We start from the raw sequence: 19722 nt of genomic DNA, 5'->3' as shown, positions 1-19722 counted from the left end.
CTGCTGCTTTAAACAGTATCCATTGAGTGATGACTCCCAATTTTATATCTCCAGCCCAGACCTCCCCTCTGACCCACTGCATCCTACATTTAAAAGCCTTCTCAGTCTTCATTTGGTTGTCTAAAACTTGTTCTTTCCCTTGTCTTTTCCAGCATAGTAAGTGCCACCATCATCCATCCCTTTAGTTACCCAAATCACTCCCCATTAGACATGCTCTTCTTTCTTCATGCCCCACACCAATCCATCACATCTGGGCTATCTCTAAAACATATCCTGACTCCATCCACTTCTCCTCATCTCCATTAGTACCTTATCCCAAGCCACCATGATCTTTCATTTGCACTATTGCAGTAGCTTTCTAACTGTGCTCCCTACTTTCCTTTTGAGCATACACCAATCAGAGTGATTTCTTAAACATAAATTGGATGATATCACTCCCATGCTTACAACCTATCAGTTAGTACCCATTGCATTTAAAAAAGTTCCCAACTTCAGTCTGAGAACCAAAGGGTTCTCCATTATTTGGTCTACCCATCCTCACCTGGATCGCTCTCTCTTGCTCGTTATACTCCAGCCTCATTGTTCTTTCAGTCCTTCCATCACTGTGCTATAATCCTTCCCTCTTCCTGGCGTGCTCTGGGCAAAGCTGGATGCTTGCTTCTCCTCCTTCAGACCTCAGGTCCCTCCTCTCAAGCTCTAGAGCCACCATATCTCTGTGAGCCCTCTGTGCTCTGTTAGTCTTTCTCACATCACTCTGCTTATTTTCTTCCTAGAAAACATGACAATTTATAATCATCTTAGTTGTTCTATTTTCTGGCTCTCCTACTACAGTATAAGCTCCATGACACTAGCAACCTCTCTCTCACTCACCACGATGTCCTCAGAACCTGAAAGAGACCGTGGTACAAAATGCACATCATGGATGACATATTTGATGTAGGGGCTGTGATGGTAGTTCGAATGAGCAATTATGCGGGCTTCAGTGAAATGATGTCAGGATGGGAAGCAGAGGAGGTCCATGAACATTTAGAAGATTGAATCAGTAGGACCTGGTGACTGAATGAGTGTGAGGGTGAGGAAAAGCAGTAAAAGGTATTTCTTGACTAGATGCATAAGCATACCATTGATGTGATGCAACGTTTGGGGAGAGGAGCAGCAAAAAGCAAGGGGGAATGCAAGAGCAATGAGGCTAGGGAGAGGTAAGCATGACAATAACTTGATCTGTAGAGCTGGCTAGGGTTCTAAGAACATTTTGTGAGTAGAATTAGATTGTAGACATTTTCATTTGAAATCTATGTTTTTGAAATTTAGGCATATGTTAAGACATTATTTCTGAGTCTAGTTCCGTTCTCTAATTCTATTTCCAATTCTCGTCTCCTCTCTTACCTTTAGAAAAGTGTTTGATCTGATACAATCAAATAAAATGGCATAACGTCAATATCACAGTTTAGTGGTTTGATCAAGATTTTACATTTTCCCCATATTTCTAATGTAAAGTTGTTTGAAATATTTAAAAATCTCCTGAACCACTTGACTTTTCACATCCTAAACATACTTTGAGCCCAGCTAGTGAAATTCACTGAATCAAAGAAATGGAGAGTATTAGAGGCAGATGGGCTTCAGAGGTATATTAGTTGGTTCCCACACTGCTATAAAGAATACCTGAGACTGGGTAATTTATAAAGAAAAGATGTTTAATTAACTCATAGTTCTGCTTGGCTTGAGGGCCTAAGGAAACTTACAATCATGGCGGAAGGTGAAGGTGAAGAGGAAGCAGGCACCTTCTTCACAAGTCAGCAGGAGAGAGAGAGAGAGAGAGAGAGAGGGAGAGCGCAAGCAAAAGAGCAAGGAGGTGCCACACTTAAAACCATCAGCTTAAAACATCACACTTAAAAGCCATCACGATAGTGAGAACTCCCTCACTATCATGAGAACAGCGTGGGGAAAACTGCCCCCCATGAACCAATCACCTCCCACCAGGTCCCTCCCTTGCCACATGGGGATTACCATTCGAGATGAGATTTGGGTGGGAACACTCATATCGAGAGGCCATTTAGTTCAGCTGAGGAGAAAAAGGCCCCAAGTTAAATATAGCTTGCCAAGTGGTTGAACTAGGAAAAGAACTCAAGGGATATTTAATCAAATCCACTGAGCAGCACTGAATCTGAACCTCAGCTCCTGATTGCAATGGAAGAAGTCTTCAGAACACTGGTGGTATGTTTGTGCTGCTCTTTTGTCCACACATTAGTTCAGTTGACATTTCTTTTTTTTTTTTTTTTTTTTTTTTGAGACAGTCTTGCTCTGTGGCCCAGGCTGGAATGGTGTGATCTCAGCTCACTGCAAGCTCCACCTCCCGGGTTTACGCCATTCTCCTGCCGCAGCCTCCCGAGTAGCTGGGACTACAGGTGTCCACTACCATGCCCGGGTAAGGTTTTGTTTTGGTTTTTTTTTTTTTTTTGTATTTTTTGTATTTTTAGTAGAGACGGGGTTTCACTGTGTTAGCCAGGATGGTCTTGATCTGACCTCGAGATCCACCTGCCTTGGCCTCCCAAAGTGGTGGGATTACAGGCCTGAGCCACCGCACCCAGCCCAGTTCAGTTGACATTTCTGACTGTCACAGGCAGCACCAAACCTCATCCTTTTCTGTTGCAGAGCTGTTCCAGCTGCTGCGTTTGGATTTATGGAGAAATGACTGCCTTTAGCAAAATATGTGTTTTTTTTAAATGACACCCTTAAGTCTGACTTATTATATTTATCCCCATCTCTCTGTTCTTCTTTCTGAAGTACACACCGCTCTCTCCTTTTCTTTTCTGCTTCCACTGAAGGATTTTTGGCCCAAGTGGGTGTTTGTATTCATTGCACCAGCCAGCCCAAGTGGTCTAGGGAAGGAAAAACTGATAAAAGATTTTGCATATTTGTCAGCCTTCTCAAGCTCTTCTGACAGTCTGCCTGGGGCTTCATTGTTCCTTCATGGGGTATTACTTAAGAATCTTTGTCTATACAGCGGAGTAAGCAGTGATGAGACAGATCCTGATGCAGCACAGGTGCACACCCCCTGTTTGTCTATCATTGTGCTAACAGCAGAACCAGCCTACCCAGCATTTAAAACACTAGGCAGAACCACCCATCTGAAGGGACCATGCATTGTACAAAAAGCCATCCTCATTCTCTCAGCTTCCAAAAAAACTGCCTTCTGAGCAAGGCATGCCCTTGGCACCTCTGCAGGCGGACACATCTTTCCCCCATAACCCATGCATAGCTCTGGCCACCCAGGACACCAAAAGAGATAGTTCATTTTCTGTTCACAGCCTCTAAACTTTAGTTGCAGGACAGAATGGGGCCCAAAGATCGTGCAATACAACCATTTATATTTTTGTCATCACACTGGAAAGTTCTCCATGTGTAACTTATGGATCTTGCCAAGATAGAGCGTGAGTCTGTGTCTTTATTATTTAAATGCCTTTTGAGTCAAGGGAAGGTTAACACTGGCTGTCTGGAGGTAAGTAAGTCAGAGTTATAACTGGCATTCAAATGTCTACACAATTTACTCCAGCTTATATTTACAGACTTATCTGCTTCTGCTTCTCAATCCAATTTCTGTCCTTTAGCAAAATAATAATATTTTTCTCTGAAATTCACCTTGTGCTTTTCCATTTCTAAAAACTTCTTTCTCTGGGCACTTATTATTTCCTCCCATCTGTATTTCTCACATTCCTGCAATTCTGTCAGTCAAAATTATATCCATCCCTAAGATCTGATTTAAATAACACTTTCTCCAGGAAGGCTTTCCTGACCGTTCTAGCTAAAAGGCCTCTCTCCTTCCTTGAAACTCTGGTATCTCAGTTTGTGTGTCTGCTATCACCTTGCCTTATAGCGTAGTTATTGTGTACTCACCTTCCCTACCTCCTGCTTTAGTTAGACTGTAAACTCTCTGAGGACAGGGTCATTCTTTTTCATCTCTGTATCCCCCACAGCCTCTAAGACAACCTTTTGCACTTAATAGGAGCTCAATAAACATCTGTTGTGAAATGAATGAGAATCACATAATGAATAGTTAAGGAAACATGAAATGAGTAGTTAAGGAATTGTAGAGCCCTGAAAAACCCAGCTGGTGACTGGGTCCAGAGTAAAAGAGAAGAGCAGGAGCAGGAAGTGAGCTGGTTTGGTCTCTCTTTGGAGGCAACCAGCTGCAGCCCCAAAGAAATCTATTTTGTTTAAAAAAACAAAAACAGCAAACAAAGTTGGCAGAGGAAGTGATGACGTCAGCATTCCATTTCTGCACAGATGTACCACTCAATTAAACTCGATAGCTCAAACACCAGATTACTACGTCTTCACCCCTCATCCTCCACCTAGCTTTCTCAGAACACACACACTCATGCCTAGGGGACAGACATCAAATATGTTTTAGAAGCTTGGTGAGTATTCTTGGTAGGGTAGAAAGTGTCATCCAGAATTCTCTCCTTAGGTACTATATGCTGGGGAAATGGGGATAGCAATATGTGTGTGCAGTGTTTCAGTTCTTTTTTGGTGAAGGCCAAGATTGTAGATAAAAATTCATTTTAGTTGGATTTCTGCCATTACTGGTATCAAAAACGTCTCCATTTTAGTGATGCTGAAAAGTGCTGAGCAGGTGGCTGGAAACCTGGCACACTGTCCCAAAGATCCTGGCAGCAAAATCTGAGAGAACACAGGGACAATGGATAGCTAGACAGGGCATGGCCCGAGCAGGGCTGGCTTTGACCGGGGCCACATGCAATCAGTATAGGTCAGAAGGAAGGAGAGAGAATTTATGTCACAACAAGATGTCACGTACACAGTTGAGGAGCTTGTCATTACATGTCCAGGGTTCACACCTCCACTGCTGAGCCAGTATTGAGAGTCGGGTTGCTTTGTTTTGTCTTGTTTTTGTGTTTTTGTTTTTTCACAGCCTTATTGAGGTATCATGTATATACCTTATACCCATTGCAAGTATACAACTTAATGGTTTTTAATAAATGTATAGAGTTGTATGACCATCATCACCATCCGGTTTTATTACATCGTCATCATCCTAAACATTTTATTAAGCTCATTTGCAGTCCAAACCAACTTCTACCCCACCGCCCCAGGACAATCACTAATCTGATTTCTGTCTCTATAATTTGCCTCTTCTGGACACTTACTATAAATGAAATCATCTAATATATACTCTTTGCATCTGTCTTCCTTTTTTTTTGAGACAGAGTCTCGCTCTGTCGCCCAGGCTGGAGTCCAGTGGCGCGATCTCGGCTCTCTGCAAGCTCCGCCTCCCGGATTCACCCCATTCTCCTGCCTCAGCCTCCGCAGTATCTGGGACTGCAGGCGCCTGCCACCATGCCTGGCTAATTTTTTTGTATTTTTTTAGTAGAGGCCGAGTTTCACCGTGTTAGCCAGGATGGTCTCGATCTCCTGACCTCGTGATCTGCCTGCCTCGGCCTCCCAAAGTGCTGGGATTATAGGCGTGAGCCACCGCGCCCGGCCTGCATCTGTCTTCTCTAGGCATACTAATTAGGTTCATTCATGTTGTAATATGTACCAGTATTTTACTCCTTCCTATTGCTGAGTAGTATTCCATTGAATTGGTATACCATATTGGGTTTATCCACTCACCAGCTGGTAGACATTTGGATTATTGCCAGGTTTTGGCTAGTACAAATAATGCTGCTATGCAAATTCACGTATGAGTCATTGTATGGAGATATTTTCATTTCTCTTGGATAGATTCCTCAGAGTGAAGTCACTGAGTCTTGGGTAAGTTTTTGTTTAACTTAAGAAAAACCAAATAATTTTCCAAAGTAGCTGTACCATTTTCATTTCTTCCAGGAACAGGCAAGCATTCCAGTTTCTCCACACCCTCACTAATACTTAGTATTACCTGTCTTTGAATATAGCACTCTACTGAGCATATAAGAACATCACATTATTATTATCATTTTTTTTTGAGATGGAGTCTCCCTCTGTCGCACAGGCTGGAGTGCAGTGGTGCGATCTCGGCTCACTGCAAGCTCCGCCTCCCGGGTTCATGCCATTCTCCTGCCTCAGCCTCCCGAGTAGCTGGACTGCAGGTGCCTGCCACCACACCCAGCCAATTTCCTGTATTTTTAGTAGAGACGGGGTGATGGTCTCGATCTCTTGACCTCATGATCCGCCTGCCTCGGCCTCCCAAAGTGCTGGGATTACAGGCGTGAACCACCGCACCCGGCCCACATTATGATTTTAGTTTGCATTTCCTTATGACTAATGATGTTGGGTGCCTTTTCTTGTGTTTATTTGCTATTAATATGTCTTCTTTGGTGAAATATTTATTCAAGTCTTCTATCATTTTTTATCAGTTGTAATTAAAATTACTATAATTACTGAGTTGTAAAAGTACCTTTTATATTCTGGATACTAGACTTTTATTAGGTATATGTTTTGCAAACATTTCATCCTAGTTTGTGCTGGCCTTTTAATTTTATTAGGGTTATTTTTTGAAGCACAAAGGTTTTTAAATTTAATAAGGTGCAATTTGCCAATTTTGTCTTTTATGGACACTATTCTGGAGTCATCAAGATTTGCAGAAGATTTATCAAAATGATTTTTCTCCTATATTTTCATTTAAAAGTCTTATAGTTGTAGCTCTTCTGCTTAAGACTGTGACCCATTTTGGGTTTAAGTAGAATGTCAAAGAAGGCTCTAGGTTCATTTTATTGCATATGGATATCCTTTCCCAAGTGCCTACTGTGGAACAGACTATCCTTTCCAAATTGAATTGTCTTGTCCTTCATTAAAAACCAGTGGACCATAAATGTAGGCTTTTATTTCTGGATTCTAAATTCCGTTCCAAAAATATGTATGTCTGTCTTTATGCCAATACAACATTACCTTTGGGCATTGCAAATCCTCCAACTTTTTTCTTCTTTTATAAAATTGTCTTGGCTATTCTAAATCTTTTGCATTTTCATATAAATTTTAGGATCAATTTGTCAATTTGTCAATTTCTACCAAAAATCCTGATGGAATTCTACTATGTCGATTCTATGGATCAATTTAAGGAGAATTGATATCTTAACAATATTGCATCTTCCAGTCCAGAAACACTTCATCTTCATTTATAAAGATCTCACTTTGGACTTAAGTTTGCTTTTCTTTTTCTAGTTTTGTAAGGTGGAAACTTAGGTTGTTGATTTTTAGATCTTCTCCTTTTCTAATATATCCATTCAATGCTATAAATTTCTCTCCAGGCACTAGTTTCATGGTATCCCACTAATTTTGATGTTTTATTTAATTTTCACAAAGTATTTTAAAATTTCTCTTGAACTTCTTTCACCCACGTATTTTTTAGAAACGTATTTTGAGATTTTCTAGCTGTCTTCTGTTATTGATTCCTCATTTAATTCCATTATGGTGAGAACATACTTTGAATGATTTCTATTCTTCTAAATTTGTTAAGGTTTGCTGAACGGCCTGGAATGTGGTCTGTCTTGGTGAATGTTCATGTGAGCTTGATAGGAGTGTGTATTTTACTTTTGTTGGATGAAACATTCTATAAATCTCTATTAGATCCAGTTGTTTGGTGGTGCTGTCCCCTTCACCTATATGCTTATTGATTTTCTGCCTGCTGAATCTATCAGTCACTGAAAGAGGATGTTGAAATCTCCAGCTACGTTAGTGGATTTGTCTATTTCTCCTTGCAGTTCTGTCAGTTTTGGCCTCACACATTTTGACTCTCTGTTGTTAGGCGCATACGTGTCAAGTATGGTAGTTCTCTTTGAGAATTAGTCCCTTTACCACTATGTAATGCCCGTCTTTATCCCTGTCCATTTTTCTTGTTCTGAAGTCTGCTTTGTCTGAAATTAATATAGTTATTATAGATTTCTTTTGATTAATGTTATCATGGCATCTTTTCCTCTACCCCTTTAATTTATTCTATCTGTGTCTTTATATTTAAAATGAGTTTCTTATAAACAGCATTTAGTTCGGTCTTGTTTTTTAAATCCATTGTGACAAACTCTGTCTTTTGTTTACTTAGACCACACTTTTTTTCTGTTTGTTTGAGACAGAGTCTTGTTCTGTTGCCCAGGCTGGAGTGCAATGGCATGATCTCGGCTCACTGCAACCTCCGCCTCCTGGGCTCAAGTGATTCTCCTGCCTCAGCCGCCTGAGTAGCTGGGATTACAGGCATGCACCACTACGCCCAGCTAATTTTGTATTTTTAGTAGAGATGAGGTTTCTCCACGTTGGTCAGGCTGGTCTCGAACTCCCAGCCTTCGGCAATCTTCCCGCCTTGGCCTCCCAAAGTGCTGGGATTACAGGCGTGAGCCACCACACCTGGCCTTGTTTCTTATTCTTCAACCTGGCTTCCTGGGCTTCCTGGCCTAGAACACACATTTGAAGTGATTTTTGATATAGTTGGATTACTATCTATCACACTTACAACTATCATCTGTTTTTTGTACTTATTATTTGTTTCCTTTTCAAATTTCCCCTCTTTTCCCACCTTCTCTGATTTTTATTGAGCATTTTATATGATTCCATTTTCTTTCCTCTCTGCATATCAATTACATTTTTAAAAATATTGAGTGGTTGCCCTAGTGTGTATAATGTGTTTACAACTAATCCAAGTCCACTTTCAAATATTTATCTATAATTATATGTTCTTAATTTCTCCCTCTTGTTCCTTATTGTATTGCTGTCACTCGTTTATCTATATGTTATAATTACCTAATACATTGTTACTATTATTTCTTTGAGCAAGTTATTATCCATTACATCAATTAAGAATAAGAAAAGTAAAGGATTGCATTTTGTTTTAATTATTCCTTCTTCAGTACTCTTCCTATCATAATTTCCTTCTCTCTAAAGAATTTCTTTTAACATTTCTCATGGGCAGATCTACTGATGATGAGTTTTCTCAGTTTTTGTTTGTCAGAGTTTTCTTAGTTTTTGTTTTTGTTTGTTTTGTTTATTGTGCCTTCATTTTTAAAGGGTGATTTTGCTGAGTATAGAATTCTAGGTTAGAGGTTTTTCCTTTCAACACTTCACATGTTTCACTTAACTCTCTGAAGAGAAGTCTGTGACGGTTAATTTGAGATGTTGACTGGGCCACAGGGTGTTCATAAATTTTCTTAAACATTGTTCCGAGTGTGTCTGTGAGAGTTGCTTCTGATGAGGATAACATCTGAATTGGTAGCCTGAGTAAAGCAGATTGCCCTCCCCAGTATGGGTGGACTTCATCCAATCCGTCGAAGGCCTAAATAGAACAAAGAGTTGGAGTAAGAGAATTCCCTCTCTCTGCCTAACTGGCTTAGAGTTGGGACATTTTTCTTCTACTGCCTTCAAACTTGGACTCAGATTAGAAGTTATGCTATTGGCTCTCCTGGTTCTCAGTTCTTCAGAGTCAGGCTGCAAGTATACCATGAGCACTCCCGGGTCTACAGCTTGCTGATTGCAGACTTGGGACTTCTCAGTCCATAGCTGCATGAGCTAATTCCTTATCCTTCCCCCCTCTCTCCCCACCCATACACACATATGTGTGTGTTTGCGTAAAGAGAGATGTGATGTGTGTGTGTGCATGAGAGAGAGAGAGAGAATGTGGTGTGCGTGTGTGAAAGAGAGAGAAAGAGCGAGAGAGAGAGATGTGTGTGTAGTGTGTGTGTGTGTGTGTGTGTGTGTGAAAGACAGAAAGAGTGAGAGAGAGAAAGAGATGTGGGGTGTGTGTGTGTGTGTATTCTATTGGTTCTGTTTCCCGGGAGAACCCAGACTAATACAAAGTTCACTGTAATTTTTATCTCTATTCCTCTATAGGTGAGATGTCCTCCCCTCACCCCCATCTCTCATGGCTTCTTTCAGGATTTTCTTGGTCTTTGGTTTTCTGAAGTTTGAATATGATATGCCTAGTTGTAGATTTTTAAATTTTATCCTGATTGGTGTTCTCTGAGCTTCCTAAAGTTTGGTTTCTATTATTAATTTTGGAAAATTCTCAGCCTTTGTTACTCAAATTTCTCCTGCTCCTTTCCCTCTTTCTTTTCCTTTTGACATTCCCATTACACATATGTTTTACCTTTTGTGATCATCCCACAGTTCTTGGATATTCTGTTTTTTCTTTTTTCTTTTTTCTTTTTTTTTTTTCCTCTTTGCATTTCAGTTTGGGAAGTTTCTACTGGCATATCTTCAGCCTCACTGACTTTCCTCAGCTGTTTCCAGTCTACTGATGAGCCTGTAAAAGACATTATTTATTCTACAGTATATTTGATTTCTAGCACTTTCTTTTGATTATTTCTTAGAATTTCCACCTCTCTGCTCACATTATCCATCTGTTCTTACATATTGTCTACTTTTTCCATTACAGCCCTTAATATATTAATCATAATTATAATTATTATTATTGAGACGGAGTCTCGCTCTGTCGCCCAGGTTGGAGTGCAGTGGCCCGATCTCAGCTGACTGCAAGGTCCGCCTCCCGGGTTCACGCCATTCTCCTGCCTCAGCCTCCCGAGTAGCTGAGACTGCAGGCACCCGCCACCACACCTGGCTAATTTTTGGTATTTTTTTAGTAGAGACGGGGTTTCACCGTGTTAGCCAGGATGGTCTCGATCTCCTGACCTCGTGATCCGCCCGTCTCAGCCTCCCAAGGTGCTGGGATTACAGGCTTGAGCCACCGCGCCCGGCCAATCATAATTATTTTTAACTTTCTTACCTGATAATTCCATAGTCTGTGTTATATGTGAGTCTGGTTCTAATGCTTGTCTCCTCAGGTAGTTTTTTCTTGCCTTTTAGCATGCTTTGTAATTTTCTGTTGAAAGCAGACATGGTGTATTGGGTAGGAGAAACTAAAATAAGAGGCCTTTGTGTGAGGTTTTATGTTAATCTGACTATAAGCTGGGCTGTAATGTTTACTATAGCTACAGGTGCCAGAGAGTTTAGTTACCTCCAGCATCCTTGCTTTTCTCCCTGTGTCCTGTTGTCATTGAGTTCCCATAAGAACCCCTTCTTTTTTTTTTTTTTTTTCTTTTGAGTCGGAGTCTCTCTCTGTCGCCCAGGCTGGCGTGCAGTGGCATGATCTCGGCTCACTGCAAGCTCCGCCTCCCAGGTTCACATCATTCTCCCACCTCAGCCTCCCTATTAGCTGGGACTATAGGTACCTGCCACTACACCTGGCTATTTTTTATATTTTTAGTAGAGAAGGGGTTTCACCATGTTGGCCAGGATGGTCTGGATCTCCTGACCTCGTGATCCACCTGCCTCAGCCTCCCAAAGTGCTGGGATTACAGGCGTGAGCCACTGCACCCGGTCAGAACCCTTTCTTAAATAGAACTTGTGTTTTTCAGGTCTTTCAGCTGTAATCTGTTCTATGAGAGCTCTGTTGATATAATGAGGTGTGATATAATAAGGTGATATAATATCGAGTGTCAATTTGATTGGACTGAAGGATGAAAAGTATTGTTCCTGGGTGTATCTGTGAGAGTGTTGCCAAAGGAGATTAACATTTGAGTCAGTGGTCTGGGACAGGCAGACCCACCCTCAGTCTGGGTAGTTACATCGAGTCAGCTGCCAGCGTGGCTCGGATAAAAGCAGGCAGAGGAATGTGGAAGGACCAGACGAGCTAAGTCTTCCGGCCTCCATCTTTCTCCCGTGCCTGATGCTTCCTGCCTGGGAACACGGGACTCTAAATTCTTCAGTTTTTGAACTCTTGGACCTACACCAGTGGTCTGCCAGGGGTTCTCCGGCCTTCGGCCACAAACTGATGACGGCACCCTCGGCTTCTCTACTTTTGAGGTTTTGGGATTCAGACTGGCTTCCTTGCTCCTGGGCTTCCAGACGGTTTATTGTGGGACTGCACCTTGTGATCTTGAGAGTCAATACTCCTACATAAACTCCCTTTCGTATATGCATCTATCTGATTAGTCCTGTCCCTCTAGAGAACCCTAATACATGAGGTGTTGGTGAGGTGAAATGATCTATAATTTTATGATGAAATCTCAGTCCTTTAGTAGGCTTGAGTCTCTGGGCTACAACCTTCAGACGTGTTTTGTTTCGTTTTGTTTTTTCCTTCCTTCAAGTGAGGCGGGAAGGCTAGAAGGAGCTGAAGTTGACTAATTGTCGTTTCCTCAGGTAGGTAAGGCTCTGGTAAAGTTGGTTCCCTTGGAGAGCAGGCCCTTGAAATAGAGAATACTTTGGCATATTTTAAATGGCTGCTTTTCCCCTCACGCCTGCCTGAAACATAAGGGATTTTTTTTGTTGGATCTTCAATGTGAGAATCTAGTGGGGCTCCTGAAGGTAAAATCCATGAAAGTGTAGTGGGGTAAGCACGCTAACACTGCATCTCCAGGAATTAATTATTCACTCGAGCAAATCCATCCTCAACCCCCAGCAATCCATCAGAATTATTATTTAAGTCTTTCTGTCAGTTTATGCCTGTCGTGGCTTCTGCTTTACAAGAGCTGACCTAGGCTGTGGCTCTCTGTATTCACTTGTCTCTGTAGATTTCAGGATGCTTCTTTGCCTTGCGATGTCGATTTTCTGATGGAAGTAAGAAAAGTTATTTATTTTCCATTTGTTCAGCTTTTATCTTGTAAGAATGGGAGTGATAACTTCTAAGCTCTTCCCATGTCATAGCTGAAACTGGAAGTCCTCCATCCTTTTACATTTAATTTTCTTTGTTTCTTTGAAGCTAAGCTATGTTTCTTGTTGACTGCGTATACAAACATACAAAAATTTGGTCTTGTTCTTTTTTATCCAGCTTGAAAACCTGTTCCTTTTGAGTAGGGCGTGTAGTCCATTTATATTTTGTGTAATTATTGGTATGGATTTATATTTGTTATTTTTCTGTGTGTTTTCTATTTTTCTCATGTCTTCTTGATATTGTTCCTTTGCTCCTCTTTTACTTCTGTCTTTGCGTGTTCAATGAATATTTTTCATGTAGCATTTTAATTCCTCTGTTGATTTTTCTGCTGTATTTTTGAGTTATATTCTTAGGTGTTTTAGGAATTTCAGTGTGCATCTCAACTTCTTGCAGTCTAATTCAGAATAATACTAAATTAATTCTAAAAATATTGCTGCAATATTTCTTTCTTTACCCTCCTTTGTTCCATCATTATCATATCAATTTCTATGGGTGTTATATACCCAACAATACAGTGTTCTAAGTTTCGCTTTATACAATTTTATGTCTTTTAAAGAAGTTAAGAGAAAAAAATTGGAAGAAAATATATTTATGGAGTCTTTTATGTTTACCCCCATATTTATAATTTCTGAACTGCTTCCTTTCTGACTGTGGACTTGAGTATCTTATGGTGTTACTTTCTTTCAGACTAAAGGGCTTCCTTTAGTATTTATCATGAGGTACATTTGCTAGCAAAACATTCTCTCAGTCTTTGGTTACCTGGCAATGTCTTTGCTTTCATTTGTGAAGGACAGTTTGGATGGATGTAAGCAATTTGTTGACAGATATTTTTCACCATTTCGAATATGTCATTTCACTGCCTTGTGACATCCGTTGTTTTAGAATTGATTCATTCGTGTAATTTCTTTTGTTGATATTGTTTATTTATTGTTGTCATACTTTCCTTAACATTTTAAACGTGGTTTCCTGTAGTTCCTTGAACACATCTCTAATAACTGCTTTAAAAACGGTCTGCTAGACCCAACATCCAGGGACATTCAGAGACAATTTTAATTCACTCCTTTTTTTTTTTTTTCCCCTGAATATGGTCATACCTTCGTGTTGCTTTGCCTGCCTTATAATTTTTTTTGTTGAAAACTGGATATCTTACATAGTATATTGTAGCAACTTTTGATTTTAATTTTAATTTGAGTGTTGTTATTGTTACTGTTTTGTATGTTTATTTAATAACTTGTCTGGAATAAATCTGTGAAGCTTGCCTCTTCTGCAGTGTACATCCATGAATGTGTCTGCTGCTGTTTTTCTTGTTTCTTATTTGTTTTTTGTTTTTCTGTTTGTTTGAGACAGAGTCTTGTTCTGTTGCCCAGGCTGGAGTGCAGTGGTGCAATCTCAGCTCACTGCAACCTCCACCTCCCAGGTTCAAGCAATTCTCCGGACTCAGCCTCCCTAGTAGCTGGGACTACAAGTGCATGCCACCACACCCCGCTAATTTTTTTTTTTTTTTTTGTATTTTTAGTAGAGGCGGGGTTTCACCGTGTAAGCCAGAATGGTCTCGATCTCCTGACCTCATGATCCACCCGCCTCAGCCTCCCAAAGTGCTGGGATTATAGGCATGAGCCACCACACCTGGCCTTGTTTCTTATTCTTAAGCCTGGCTTCCTAGAGTTGCCCATGTGTCTGCCTAGATTAGTGCTCAGCCAAAGATTGGTCAGAGGTTATGCTCAAATGTCTTGAGCCAGTAAGATTTCTACTTTCTGCTGGCAGATTTGTGAGTAAGCTGGAGAGTGCATCAAAATTTCAGGCATTTTCTCCCCAAGTCTGCCCAGGCTTCTCTTTTCCCCTGATCCCTTGCATCTCCACAGTACACGGGGAAGACTCCATTGGCCAGGAATGTGTGGGTGGCTTAGGATGCTCCCGTCTCTGCAGCATATGCATATGATCTTTGTTTAACTCATAATATGGGGAGAGTTTACTAATCCCCCCATATCTGCCTCACCTCCTGGAACTCCCTGTTAAGTACCTAGCTAGTCACTAGCTCATTGCTTGCTCTGCAATTTCAGGCCAGAAGAGCTTCTGGTCCTTTCTGATCACTTGCCTCTGAGATCATCACTTAAATAATACTGCTTAAAATCAAGTGAGCCCCCTCTGGCAGTCAAAAAAATGCTAATTTGTAAGATCTGGCTTGCCCTCATTGAACTATCAGATAAAAGAACTCTGGTGGCGGGGCAGAGGTGCAGGGATCAGTACAGATCACCACAGATTCACGCTGAGCTTGCTGTAAGTTTGGTAGTTTTCATGAATATAAGCACTTTTCAGTTTGTTGCATGCCTGTAGTCATTTTTGAGAAATGAAATGGTTGTTTTTGACAGTTTTAAGTGGGGACTTTTTGACAGTTTTGAGTGGGGACTATAGTTGCTTTTTGAGGAAATAGATTATCGACCTCTTCACACTCTTATGCCAGAAGTTCTTCTCTGGACATCAGGTTTTTATGGTGTCTCCCCAGCTGGAAGAGGGGGTGTGCAGGAGGGGAGGAGCTCTGGGCTGGAAGCTTTCCAATCTGGACTCAGCTGCACACTGGCTTTTACCCTTTGTAGATCTCGGTTCCCTTAGCTGAAAATCAGCTGGGGTTGGACAGGGTGATTTCTGCATTTCCTTCCAAAATATCAAGTTTCTAATGGAATTCAGAATTCAGCTAACATCTTTACATAGGAGATCTGAAAACTTAATCGATCTCACCCTTTCCATGATCTTTGGTGTCATTGTTACATGAAATTCTGTCTCCTAGGAGGTCATACATGTTATTTCATCTAAGAAGAGGCAGTGGTGCTTTTGACTTCAGTACAGAGAGAAGGATATTCTTCCCTCGCTCCCTTCCTCCCTCGCTCCCTCCCTCCCTCCCTCCCTTCCTTCCTTCTTCTTCCTCTTCTTACTTGCTTCTTTTCTTTTATTTTCCCTCCCCTCCCCACTCCTTCCTTCCTTCCTTCCTTCCTTCCTTCCTTCTTTTCTTTTCTTTTCTTTCTTTTCAGAGACAGGGTCTTGCTTTGTTGCCTAGGTTGGAGTGCAGTGGCATTATCATAGCTCATCACAGGTGTGTGCCACTGTATTAGTCCATTCTCACATGGTTATAAAGAACTACCTGAGACTGGGTAATTTATAAAGAAGAGAGATTTAATTGGCTCATGGTTTCAGGAAGCATGGCTGGGGAGACCTCGGGAAATTTACAATCATGGCAGAAGGTGAAGGTGGAATAGGCACATCCTGCATGGCTGGAGCATGAGGAAGAGCAAAAAGGGAAGTGCTATACACTGTTTTATTCGTCCATTTTCATGCTGCTGATAAGACATACCCGAGACTGGGAAAAGAAAGAGGTTTAATTGGAGTGACAGTTCCACGTGGCTAGGGAGGCGTCAGAATCATAGTGGGAGGTGAAAGGCACTTCTTACATGGTGTGGCAGGAAAAATTGAGAGAGAAGCAGAAGGAGAAACCCCTGATAAACCCATCAGATCTTGTGAGACTTACTGTCACGATAATAGCACGGGAAACACTGGTCCCCACGATTCAGCTACCTCCCCACAGCATGTGGGAATTCTGGGAGATACAGTTCACGTTGAGATTTGAGTGGGGATACAACCAAACCATATCAACTTTTAAACAACCAGATCTCGTGAGAACTCACTCGCTATGGCGAGAACAGCAAGGGGGAAAATCCTCCCCCATGATCCAGTCACCTTCCACCAGGCCCCTCCCCCAACATTAGGGATTACAATTCAACATGAGATGCGGGCAGGGACACAAATCCAAGCCATATCAGCCACCACGCCTGGCTAATACATTTTTTTAATTTATAACTTTTTGTAGAGATGGGGTGTCACTGTGTTGCCCCAGGCTGGTCTCATTCTCTTTGCTTTGCATTTCCCTCTTCCTCTCCTTCCTCCCTCCCTCCCTCCCTTCCTTTTTTCTTTCCTGACATTGTAAGCCTTGACTATGTACCAGGCACGGTACTAGTTGCTTTTTACATGAATTATTTCATTTACTTCTCACAACAACCTCATCAGGTAGGTCCTGTCCCTAACTACATTTTACAGATTAGGAAGCTGAAGAACAGAGAAACTTCCTGACATGTTCAAAGCTAAGTAGTTATTTAGTCTCTACCTCTCAATCCCCTTCTACTCTACAACACCAACTCTATGCATAAATTAGACTTTTGGCATCATTGGTCATGTTTTTAAGAGAAGTGGCCAGGAGTTGAGAGGTGGGGAGGCTCCTCTGGCTGAGAAACACCAAGATGTCTTTCTGCAGAAGGCAGCATGACAGCTGGATCTGGCTTTAGACTTTAAACAGAGACGCATGGAGGGCCCTGCAGGCAGGGAAAGCAGTGGTAGTATGACAACAGCAGTTGCTAGAAAGCAAATGCTAGGCTCTTTACAGCCTATTTGTGGGTGAGTAGTGAGACATACGCTTAGAAGGTGATATGGTTTGACTGTGACCCCACTCAAATCTCATCTTGAATTGTAGCTCCCACAATTCCCATGTGTCATGGGAGGCACCTGGTGGAGGGTAATTGAAGCATGGGGCCAGATCTTTCCTGTGCTGTTCTCATGATAGTGAATACATCTCACACAAGATTTGACGGTTTGATAAAGGGGAGTTTCCCTGCCCAAGCTCTCTCTTATCTGCCACCATATAAGACGTGCCTTTTGCTTTCTGCCATGATTGTGAGGTCTCCTGGGCCACATGGAACTGTGAGTCCACTAAACCTCTTTTCCTTTATAAATTACCCAGTCTCAGGTAAGTCTTGATCAGCAGCATGAGAACAGACTAATACAGAAGGGTTGTTTTATCAAAACAAAGCATCTTTCTAAAAATGGTGATGTTCCCTGACCAACTTTTGATGGTGGAGGAATTAGGTTTATTGGAAAGCACTCCATAATGAAACTGCCAGGCACTTTTCTTAGTTTTCACTGGCTTGTAGGAGCTGGTTGGCTCCACCAAACACTAGGCCTAGAACATTCTTGTGCTAACAGAACCCCCTGCTTCACTTGACTACATTTGTTATTTCCTTATTTATTATATTCATGGTCAAGATACTGTGGTTGGGTCTTGTGTGTATGCATGTGCACTCAGAATTATGTGGGAAAAATATCTACACTTTCTAAGCAATTTATAACTGTAAAATAGTAGATACGAAACATTAATTTCATCATTCCCAGATGATTAGATAAATGATAATTTACTGTTAGGCCTTTAAGTTATTTTTAGCTGAAGTAACAATGTGGCTTCTTTAGTGGATACCCTTGAATATATATGGTGGCTTTGATTTCTTTATTCCACAAACAGGGGATTCAGAAATTTGTGACAGCACAAACAATATCCCACATAAGGTGGCATCAGGTGCGCTGTCTCTCAGACGCCACTTGTGGGGCAGGGGGATGGAATGAAATCCTCCAATCAGGGCCTGGAGTGGGCACCCACAAGCTTGTGGCTTATAGGTCAAGTCACCCTGAGCCATAGTTACCTCATCGGTAATACATGGGATTGGCTCTATGACTTCCAGTTCTCTCAGGTCTGTACCTCTGTGGCCCCATCTGAATGACAAAGTCTATTCTTGGCTGCTGGATGGAGAGTAGAAACTTCCTGCTCATGTCTTACTTGTCCTGTTTTGGAAGGACTCCAGATTTGTAAATCCCTTAAAGGAGGTACATGATTTTCAGAAATATCCTCAGGGAGGCCCTGAATTCTAGCCTGATTTTTCCATTGCAGCTATAAGCATGTAGCCTGAATTGGCTCCTGCAATCTCATAGATGTCTCCTCCCCAGACATGCTCACAGAGGCAAGGGATGGAAGATACGGATCCAGGGTGATTTCCCTCTGGTGTTTGATGGCTCTGTAGAGCTCGCTAGCCCTCTGTTCCGGGTCACTGTTTGATTTAGCCTTTGTTGGCGAGGCTCTGGGAGGTGGGGCAGATGCTGCCATTCTGTGTGCAGCCCGAGAGAGTCAACGTCGAAAAGTCTGTTTGGTTTTTGGCCTCCGCCTGTTGGAAGCTCTGTAATTATTGCCATTCATAATAAGGAAGAAGGAACAGCAGAGGGATTCCTGTATTAGAACAATGAATGTTTTCACTGTTCCTCTAAGGGGGCCAATAATAGGAACTGGGCTTAAGTTAGAGTTGAAAGCAGCAAGTGAACAAGAAAAAACAAAGAAGTTACAGATGCTAGGAGAAAGGATGCCACAGAGCATCAAGGTGACTCTGGAAGAGGGTACCTCGCTTCCTTGGACGTGTCCCTGTGCCCTTCAAGTCAGTTTTCTACTCCACCCACCCCTGACACTGGCTCTTCCCTGCCCCACCCCAGAGGAGGCAGCAACTCACAGCACAAGCATCTAAATGTTACTTACCCCACCGGTCAGCCCAGACCCTCCAGCCATTACCTCTTTTCTTGGTTCATAGAGGAAACAGGGACCATGATCTGGGAGCTCTGCATCCATTTTCCTCCCACTGCCTTGCTCCCATCCTCACTCATTTTTACCTCCTCCTCCTGCTTCTGAGACTTACGGGCTCCTCCTAAGCCCTTCTGCTCACCAGTCCTTCCTGCCTCTTCTTATACCAGGGCCATTGACCCTTCCTCACTCTTCGTTCTTTCTCTCTTCATCAAATTATTAACCTCAGTCTACAAACCTCTTCCAGTCTCCTGCTTGGTTCTTCTGTTCCTCTCTCACACTGTTTGTCCCCTCTACTGTGAAGGGGTGGCCTGCCCCTCCACACCTGTGGGTGTTTCTCGTTAGATGGAACGAGAGACTTGAGAAAAGAAATAAGACACAAAGTATAGAGAAAGAAAAGCTGGACCCAGGGGACTGGCGCTCAGCTTACAGAGGACCCACGCCAGCCCCGGTCTCTGAGTTCCCTTAGTATTTATTGATAATTATCTTTACCATCTAAAAGTTAAGGGAGTAAATCAGCAGTAAGACATATAGATAAAGATCTCTGTGACCTGAATAAGTTCAAGGAAAATGCTGTGCCTTGAGATGCATATGCAAACATCTCCATAAACCTTTTAGCAGTACTGCTCCAGCAAATCCCACCTTATTCCTAAAGGCGGTT

This window comes from Colobus angolensis, unplaced genomic scaffold, assembly GCF_000951035.1.
Source record: "Colobus angolensis palliatus isolate OR3802 unplaced genomic scaffold, Cang.pa_1.0 Scaffold89, whole genome shotgun sequence".
Lineage (NCBI taxonomy): Eukaryota > Metazoa > Chordata > Mammalia > Primates > Cercopithecidae > Colobus > Colobus angolensis.
Note: the sequence above shows the minus strand (reverse complement) of the source record.